Source organism: Caretta caretta, chromosome 2, assembly GCF_965140235.1.
Source record: "Caretta caretta isolate rCarCar2 chromosome 2, rCarCar1.hap1, whole genome shotgun sequence".
Classification (NCBI taxonomy): Eukaryota; Metazoa; Chordata; order Testudines; family Cheloniidae; genus Caretta; species Caretta caretta.
In genome coordinates this window covers 267,916,261-267,926,685 of record NC_134207.1, presented here as the reverse complement: position 1 = coordinate 267,926,685, position 10,425 = coordinate 267,916,261, and positions in this window count along the sequence as shown.

Below are 10,425 nucleotides of genomic sequence, written 5' to 3'. Positions count from 1 at the left end.
GACATGACCTGCTTGTATTTCTCATTGCAGTAAGTTCATCTGTACTCATTACCCATAGCCTCGGGCTGCATCATCTCCTGTGTGAATTGCCATCAACCTGTAGGGTCTACTGGATGTTATCTACTGCCTCTTTAAGTGTCCATGCCAGGTTGTCACCACAAGCGTCGTCGCTTCACTCTGCTGGCACACTTATGTCAGGCAGGGGTGTGATGAGGTGTAATTTGTGACCGACACAGCTGTGCCGGCAAAAGCCCCGAGTGTAAATGCAGCTATACTTTCAAATCTGCACTTTTACCACTAGAGGTAAGGCTAAGGTTTTGTCACGGTTATTTTTAGTAAAAGACAGGGACAGGTCTCGGGCAATAAACAAACAGTTACGGAAGCCTGTGACCTGTCCCTGACTTTCATTAAAAATAACTGTGACACAGTGGGACTGAGCCTGAGCCCTGCTGTGGGAGGGGAGGGAGGGAGGTCCAGCACCCACCACCACTGCGGCTGACAACTCCAGGGTCCCCCCAGTAGCTGAAAGCTGCAATGGCCCCCTGCCCCCTGTGGTGGCTGGGAGCTCCAAGGGCCCCCCCATGGCAGCTGAGGGCTCCAGCTGGGGTGTGGGCTCTGGGGATGAGGAGTTTGGGGTGTAGGAGGGTGCTCTGGGCTGGGACCGAGGGGTTTGGAGGGTGGGACGGGGATCAGGGCTGGGGCAGGGGGTTGTGGTGCGGGGTGCAGGTTCTGGCTGGGGGTGCAGGCTCTGGGATAGGGCTGGGGATGAAAGGTTTGGGGTGCAGGAGAGTGCTCTGGGCTGGGATCGAGGGGTTTGGAGGTCTGGAGGGGGATCAGGGCTGGGGCAGGGAGTTGGGGCATGTGGAGAGGCTCAGGGGTGCAGGCTCTGGGAGGCGCTTACCTCAAGCAGCTCCTGGAAGCAGCAGCATGTCCCTTCTCCGGCTCCTAGGCAGCGGCACAGCCAGGCGGCTCTGCTGCACGCTGCCCCATCTGCAGGCACTGCCCCTGCAACTCCCATTGGCGTGCCGGAGGGGGACCATGCCGTAGCTTCCGGGAGCCATGTGGCGCAGCCTCTGACCCTGCTCCACAGCTGGAGGAGGGCCATGCCGCTGCTGCTGGGAGCCACATGGAACGGCCCCCGACCCTGCTCCCCAGCTGGAGTACCAGAGCAGGGCAAGCCCCAGATCCCACTCCCCAGAGGGAGCTTGAGGGCCAGCTTAAAACAGCTGCGGGACATAGTTTGCCCACCCCTGCTCTACATCCATCAGGAGGAGAAGGAAGAAGAGTCACATGAAACTAAGGTGGTTTAGTAAATTAATTATGGGGGAAATTTTTGGCTACTGTAAAGATGACACCAATATTGTATGTAAAGCTAATTCTGTTGGGAGCCTGGGTGTCTCAGGGAACTGATAATGGACATGGAACTCTTCAGCCTCCATGTCACTGGCTTGGATCACTACTGCATCAATAATGTCCAGAAGTTGTTACCTGTTGATGGCTGTTTGGTGACTTATGAATTGATGGGCCAAATATCCGTGGACCAATTTCCATCAGAGTTGGCTCTAAAGGCGGAGGACTACAGGAAGGAGAGTCTAGTGGTTAAGATGCAAACTGAAGACCTGAGTTCAATACTCTGCTCTGCTACAGATTTCCTGTGTGACTTTGGGCAAGTCACTCAGTGCCCCATCTGTAAAACAGGCCGAATGGTACTTCCCTGCTTCCCCAGGGGAGTTAAGAGGATAAATATAGACTCATAGACTTTAAGGTCAGAAGGGACCATTATGATCGTTTAGTCTGACCTCCTGCACAACACAGGCCACGGAATCTCACCCACCCACTCCTGTAACAAACCCCTAACTTATGTCTGAGCTATTGAAGTCCTCAAATCGTGGTTTAAAGACTTCAAGGTGCAGAGAATCCTCCAGCAAGTGACCCGTGCCCCACGCTGCAGAGGAAGGCGAAAACCCCCCCAGGGCCTCTTCCCATCTGCCCTGGGGGAAAATTCCCTCCCGACCCCAAGTATGGCGATCAGCTAAACCCTGAGCATGTGGGCAAGACTCACCAGCCAGACACCCAGGAAAGATATGTTCAAGATTATGAAGTGCTAAAATAACAGTGATGGGAGGCCAGATCAATACCTGCAATGGATAGAAAGACTCCATGAGGCACAGAGATTTAATTACCCTTTCAGCCCAAGGTGTGGTCCCCTCAGGAGCAGGACTGAAGCATGTCAGCAGGGCAGGGATGGTTGGCAATGCTCCTGCCTGTGCTACACACACAGACTGTCAGTCTCTAGGGTCGCTAATGGGGTTCCTTTCACAGGCCCCAATGCATTCCCCATAGTATTTTGGACCTCCCTCTCTCCTTCTCTGCTTATGCTTTTCAGCTGGTTTGTAGCTACAGTAAAAGAAAACAAAAAAAAAACAAAAACCAAACTGTGCATCTGGAGCTCGTCTGTCAGCCCTTTGGGATTGAAAATGCTTTGAACAAATCAAGCTACTTTCATTCAGGTCCCCATCATCTTGGTCATCAGTGACATGGGCCTGTTGCCATCTGCAAAGGGGTGAGGCGATTTACCAAAAGGTCTATACTAGAAACTTACACCAGTAGAACTACATCACTCCAGGGTGTGAAAAATCCACTCCCCTGAGCAACATAATTATACCCCCCTAACCCCAGTGTAGACAGCGCTAAGTCCACCAGAGAATTCTCCTATCAACACAGCTACCGCCTCTCAGGGAGGTGGGTTAACTACCCCGACTGGAGAAGCTTTTCTGTATGGAACCCCTGTGTACTGAACCCGGCCCTTGCTGCTATCAACTTGGCCTGGCAGAAGGGTTACATGTATTTCATTTTACAGACAGGCCAAACCCACCAAAAAAACCACAGAAATGGGGCTTGATTTGGGGTTAATTGGCTTGTGAGTTGCTTGTTGGCTAGTTTTTGACTTGTTGCTTCTTTTTTTTGATCAGCTCCCAGCAAGCAGGGGCAAGGGTGGGAGAGAGTCAGGGTGCACAGCGGGCCCACCACAGTCCCAGACTGCATGGTGTGGGGATCTAGTCACATAGCATGTTGGGGTTCTTTGGGATTGGTTTGTTTTGGCCTTGTTTTGAAGTGGGATTAGCTTGATTTTTGGCTTATTGTGAAAGTCGGGGTGCTTATTTACCGCGTGAAAGTTGGCAACTGTGTTTACTTTTTTCAGATTTCAGAGTAACAGCTGTGTTAGTCTGTATTCGCAAAAAGAAAAGGAGTATTTGTGGCACCTTAGAGACTAACCAATTTATTTGAGCATAAGCTTTCGTGAGCTACAGCTCACTTCATCAGATGCATACTTTGTGTTTACTTTGCATATTTTGTTTGAAAGTGCCATCTATTGGTTTATGTGGGTAATTGTAGCTCTAGGATCACAAGGAAGTCATTAAAAAGAAAAGGAGTACTTGTGGCACCTTAGAGACTAACCAATTTATTTGAGCATGAGCTTTCGTGAGCTACAGCTCACTTCATCAGATGCATACCGTGGAAACTGCAGCAGACTTTATATATACACAGAGAATATGAAACAATACCTCCTCCCACCCCACTGTCCTGCTGGTAATAGCTTATCTAAAGTGATCATCAGGTGGGCCATTTCCAGCACAAATCCAGGTTTTCTCACCCTCCACCCCCCCACACAAATTCACTCTCCTGCTGGTGCTAGCCCATCCAAAGTGACAACTCTTTACATAATCAAGTCGGGCTATTTCCTGCACAAATCCAGGTTTTCTCACATCCCCCCCCACCCCCATACACACACAAACTCACTCTCCTGCTGGTAATAGCTCATCTAAACTGACCACTCTCCAAGTTTAAATCCAAGTTAAACCAGAACATCTGGGGGGGGGGGGGTAGGAAAAAACAAGAAGAAACAGGCTACCTTGCATAATGACTTAGCCACTCCCAGTCTCTATTTAAGCCTAAATTAATAGTATCCAATTTGCAAATGAATTCCAATTCAGCAGTTTCTCGCTGGAGTCTGGATTTGAAGTTTTTTTGTTTTAAGATAGCGACCTTCATGTCTGTGATTGCGTGACCAGAGAGATTGAAGTGTTCTCCGACTGGTTTATGAATGTTATAATTCTTGACATCTGATTTGTGTCCATTTATTCTTTTACGTAGAGACTGTCCAGTTTGACCAATGTACATGGCAGAGGGGCATTGCTGGCACATGATGGCATATATCACATTGGTGGATGTGCAGGTGAACGAGCCTCTGATAGTGTGGCTGATGTTATTAGGCCCTGTGATGGTGTCCCCTGAATAGATATGTGGGCACAATTGGCAACGGGCTTTGTTGCAAGGATAAGTTCCTGGGTTAGTGGTTCTGTTGTGTGGTATGTGGTTGTTGGTGAGTATTTGCTTCAGGTTGCGGGGCTGTCTGTAGGCAAGGACTGGCCTGTCTCCCAAGACTTGTGAGAGTGTTGGGTCATCCTTTAGGATAGGTTGTAGATCCTTAATAATGCGTTGGAGAGGTTTTAGTTGGGGGCTGAAGGTGACCGCTAGTGGCGTTCTGTTATTTTCTTTGTTAGGCCTGTCCTGTAGTAGGTAACTTCTGGGAACTCTTCTGGCTCTATCAATCTGTTTCTTTACTTCTGCAGGTGGGTATTGTAGTTGTAAGAAAGCTTGACAGAGATCTTGTAGGTGTTTGTCTCTGTCTGAGGGGTTGGAGCAAATGTGGTTGTATCGCAGAGCTTGGCTGTAGACGATGGATCGTGTGGTGTGGTCAGGGTGAAAGCTGGAGGCATGCAGGTAGGAATAGCGGTCAGTAGGTTTCCGGTATAGGGTGGTGTTTATGTGGCCATTGTTTATTAGCACTGTAGTGTCCAGGAAGTGGATCTCTTGTGTGGACTTGACCAGGCTGAGGTTGGTGGTGGGATGGAAATTGTTGAAATCATGGTGGAATTCCTCAAGGGCTTCTTTTCCATGGGTCCAGATGATGAAGATGTCATCAATATAGCGCAAGTAGAGTAGGGGCTTTAGGGGACGAGAGCTGAGGAAGCGTTGTTCTAAATCAGCCATAAAAATGTTGGCATACTGTGGGGCCATGCGGGTACCCATAGCAGTGCCGCTGATCTGAAGGTATACATTGTCCCCAAATGTGAAATAGTTATGGGTAAGGACAAAGTCACAAAGTTCAGCCACCAGGTTAGCCGTGACATTATCGGGGATAGTGTTCTTGACGGCTTGTAGTCCATCTTTGTGTGGAATGTTGGTGTAGAGGGCTTCTACATCCATAGTAGCCAGGATGGTGTTATCAGGAAGATCACCGATGGATTGAAGTTTCCTCAGGAAGTCAGTGGTGTCTCGAAGGTAGCTGGGAGTGCTGGTAGCGTAGGGCCTGAGGAGGGAGTCTACATAGCCAGACAATCCTGCTGTCAGGGTGCCAATGCCTGAGATGATGGGGCGCCCAGGATTTCCAGGTTTATGGATCTTGGGTAGTAGATAGAATATCCCAGGTCGGGATATAGAGAAGCAAAGTGTGCGTTGTAAATGGCTTGTCTAGTTTTAGTAAAATCCAGCCATGAGGAAGTTTGTGTGGAAGGTTGTTTTTTTATGAGAGTATCCATTTTTGAGAGCTCATTCTTAATCTTTCCCTGTTTGCTGTAGAGGATGTTGATCAGGTGATTCCGCAGTTTCTTTGAGAGCGTGTGGCACAAGCTGTCAGCATAGTCTGTGTGGTATGTAGATTGTAATGGATTTTTTACCTTCAGTCCTTTTGGTACGATGTCCATCTGTTTGCATTTGGAAAGGAAGATGATGTCTGTCTGTATCTGTACAAGTTTTTTCATGCAGTTGATAAGGAAGTCATTGAGGGTGCTCAGCATCTTGCAGGCTCAGGCTTTATGCTCTAGTCTAGAACAGTGGCTCTCAACCTTTCCAGACTATCGTACCCCTGTCAGGAGTCTGATTTGTCCTGCCTACGCTCAAGTTTCACCTCACTTAAAAACTACTTGCTTACAAAATAAAACATAAAAATACAAAACTGTCACAGGACATTATTTCTGAAAAATTGCTGATGTTCTCATTTTTACCATATAATTATAAAATAAATCAATTGGAATATAAATATTGTACTTACATTTCAGTGTATAGAATATAGAGCAGTAGAAACAAGCCATTGTCTGTATGACATTTTAGTTTGTATTGACTTTGCTAGTGCTTTTTAGATAGCCGGTTGTAAAACTAGGCAAATATCTATGACTTGATGTACTCCCGGAAGACTTCTGCGTACCCCCAGGGGTATATGTACCCCTGGTTGAGAACCACTGCTCTAGAAATTCTGAGAACAGTGAGAATTTATCATGGGAAATTTTTAAAAATTACACCACTTACTGTACTGTACACCACTTATTGAACAGAGTGATTGTGGTCACCATAGCAAGACTGGAATGAGAGCATGACAGGAATCAGACAGCCACACTGATGATCATTGATAGGGAGATTTTGGGCATTTGTTTTCCCCCTGCTGAGGTACATAGATGTCCAAGAAAGGCATGGGCTTCCCCAGCCCAGTTAGGACCTGGGCCATGATGGACTATGCAGTGTAAGGCACCTGGCTCTTCATGACCCCAGTCATTTAGCCTATTAGGTGAAAAATAAGTCCTGTTTGTCCAGGGATTGAAAGACGGTGGTTCGGCTCTTGGATTTCTCAGTCATGGATGCAAAAGAGAACCAACTGGATAGACACACACAGGGACAGACACCCATACACTAAAGCCACAATTCCAGAAACTCAGTTTCACATAACACAAGAACTAGGGGTTACCTGATTAAATTAATCAAGCACCAGGTTTAAAATTAACAAAAGGAAGTACTTCTTCACGCAACGCACAGTCAGCCTGTAGAACTTGTTGCCAGAGGATGTTGTGAAGGCCAAAAGTATAACCGAGTTAAAAGGCATAGATAAGTTCATGGAGGATAGGTCCATCAATGGCTAGTAGCCAAGATGGTCAGGGATGCAACCCCATTCTCTGGGTGTCCCTAAACCTCCAGCTGCCAGAATCTGGGACTGGACAACAGGGGATGGATCACTCAAAATTGCCCTGTTCTGTTCATTCCCTCTGAAGCATCTGGCCACTGTCAGAGACAGGATACTGAGCTACATGGACCATTGATCTGACCCAGTATGGCTGTTCTTATGTTCTTATACATATAGTCAAGAAAGAAAGAAAATGAATGTTCTGGTCACTGAAGTTATGAATGGAAACAGAGTGACTGTCTATTAACTCATTTAAGCAGGTGGCCAAACAGGAGAGATGTCTTAAAAACAAATTTATCCAGGAGTTTAGAACATAGCAGCAACCTAAGGGTTAAAAAAATCCTCTCAAACACCAAAGGAGTTCTATCCAAGGGTATGTTATCCAATTTACAAGGAGACATGGTTGCAGTCTGATGCCCTTTGTCCCAAGGATGTATGGGACATCCCCTATGCAGTGTTTATAGCCCAGGAATGACTGGACATGCACAGAGATGCTTGTGTCCAGTATCTGCTTTATTGTCCACAGCTCCTGGGAGCAGGCTGGGTGTGGTCGGGAGGAAGCCTATCTTGAGTTAGGGATTGGGCTATAGAAACAATATTTTCTACCCTGTCATCATTAATACAGCATCCTACGTGAGCTCCTTGACATTGTAAAAGGTGTACATAAACTTTCGTGGAGGGACCCCTGAGCACTGCAGCTGGTCACAGGGTCTGCAGGTGCTTAGGGCTGACCCCATCAAGAGATCTGGTCGCCACCCTCAACCCCCTTCCCAAGGGCGTTTTCCTGGGCCTGCACATGTCATGGCCAGCTCTTTGGTGAGCCTTCAGGTGCACAGCCAGGTTGGACTGGCAGTTGAAGCGCCTCCGGCACTGGGTGCACTGGAAGGGCCTCTCTCTCATGTGATCCCTCTGGTGCATGGTGAGGATGGACAGGATGGTGAAGTTCCTCTTCCATTGATGCACTTGTAGACCTGCTCCCTGCTGTGCATTCCCTGGTGCATGGTCAGGTTGGAGAGCTTGCCATCATGCCGCTGGCTCATGGCACGCTCTCACCTTTGTGCGTATGTGTACACTGGTGCACAGTGAGGTAGGACTGCCAGCTGGGCACACTCTCAGAGCCTCTCCCCCATGTGGATCCACATGCGCAGGTTGAGTTTTGGGTACTTTGGTTGCCCTTCATGCCCTCATTGCACTGATATGGCCTCTGGCCACTGTTAATTCGTTGATGAGTCCTGAGGTCAGACAATATGTTGAAGCTGCTCTTGCACACCTTGCACAGAGCAGCGTCTCACTCATGTGAATGCACATGTGCATAGTGAGATTCTACTGCTATCAGAAGCTCTCCTTACACTGTGTGTACCTGTAACTCATCTCTGGCTGGGCAGGTTGGGAAGCACCAGTCCTGGCAGTTTTCCCTGCAGTCAGAACAGTAGGGGAGATTCCAGACATATTGCTCCCATTTGGGTTCGGCCTGTCCACATGTTCCCTACACACACTAGATCTCTGGCTGTCATTCCAGGAATTACCATATAAAATGGGGTGGGTGGTGGGGGGAAGAGGCATAAGAGGCATACAGCTTATCTTTTGTAAGTGCACTAGAATCCAGGGGGTGAGGGTACATAGATTGCTGATAGCCACCTTTGGCTCCCTCTCCCCTCCTATTCCCTGCAATCTGCACTGGGTTTGGTGCAGCTCAGAATCCAGACCAAAATTTTCTACTCCTTATGTGCAATGACTTTTTTTTTTTTTTTTTTTTAGGAGCTGATCATTTCCCTTTAGCAAATGTTTCCCAAAGGTGCCACGCTGCACTCGTTTATTGTTCTGGCAAAGGTCTGACTTTGATCAGAAATTACATAGAAAACTTAACAGCTGTGGATGTGGACTCCCAGTTCCAAATGCCTAAGCGCACACTCTTATTAGTGAACGGTATTTGCATTGTACATCACCACACTGAAGTGTGATGCTGTGGCAGAAGTATCACAAGCCCCCAATGAGCTTCTCAGATTCATGGGTGTCAGCTTCAGCCCTCCCTTACAGTATTGCCAACCCCAAATGTTTAAAAATTGGGAGTTGGGCGTCCAAAACCCAGGAGATTAAAAATAAAAAATAAAACATGGGCTCTTTTTATTCCCGTGTTTTAGCCTTTAGTTATGTAGTAGAGTCACGTTTTGAGGCTTTTCTCTGTAATCAGGAGGGCTAACAATATACTTTCTTTTTTTTAATGAAAGCAGAGATAAAAGCTAGGTATGATTACATTAGTATCACTTTATCACATGCCTCCAGGAGCAGGGGCTTCACAGAAAAACACCAAATGTTGTGAGATTTGTGCATAGGTGCTAGAACTAGGGGCGCTGCCGCACTTCCTGTCTTAAGTAGTAACAACAACAACCCAAATACATGGTTTCCGCCTTCAGCACCCCCACTATAAAAATTATGCCAACGCCACTGAACTTGCGCTAAAATCACGAGATTTGGGAATGTTGCTCTCAAAAGCGGTCAGAAAAGTTGCCTGTAAAAACATCATCAGGGCAGTGGGGGGTTTCCACGTTTGTTCCTCGTTGATTTTGGCGTCACAGGGTCTCAGATTACAGGGCGAAAGATCTGCTTTGCCCGTTGCCGGGCCTGTGACCTCCACCTGGGATCTGAGGGTCAAGCTGGTTCTTTCCCACCTTGGGCAGCATTGCCAGACAGCAAGGTTCTGGGGGCCAGGTTATGGCCTCACTGATGCCTGTGCAGCCTCATGGTCTTCTGCTGGTTATACCCCCTGACCCCTCTTGCAGCCCCCATTCCCCTCCCAATGATGCCCTCGGTTATGGCTTCTACTGAGGTTCTGCTGTGAGGCCACTGGAAACTACAAGACCCAACATGCAACGCTCCCGCTCGAGCCGACTGGCTCAAGCGGGAGCGTTGCATGCTGGGACTTGTAGTGCCACTGGAGCGTCTAAAGCCAGGCGCGCAGAGTTCGGTGCTAACCCCTTGATCGCGCCACTTACACGCGAGTGTCAACGAAAAACCCGCCGGCGTCCAATGGGCCTATCTGCAATTCTAGTGGTCGGATCTCCTGTCAAACAATCCAGGGGGCGGGAGGAAAGAAGATTCGACTGGTTTCAATTGGTCGTCCCCCTCGCCGGCTCTTCTATTCTATTGGTCGGAACTGCTGAGTGGGCGGAGAAAAGACGAAGCTTGTTTTGATTGCTAGCCAAAAAAGCATCTGGGCATTCTATTGGCCTTTCACTTAGAGAATTGGGCAGGGCAAAGTGATGAGACTTGGTGATTGGCCGGCTGAAGGGAAGGGTCGCATTCTACTGGTTAGTGTCTCTGTCGTTCAATTTGGTGGGTGGGAGGAAAGGAAAAGAGTCTGGTTGTGATTGGTCGTATAAAGCTAGAGCTCTCTTTCACTCACCGGATTT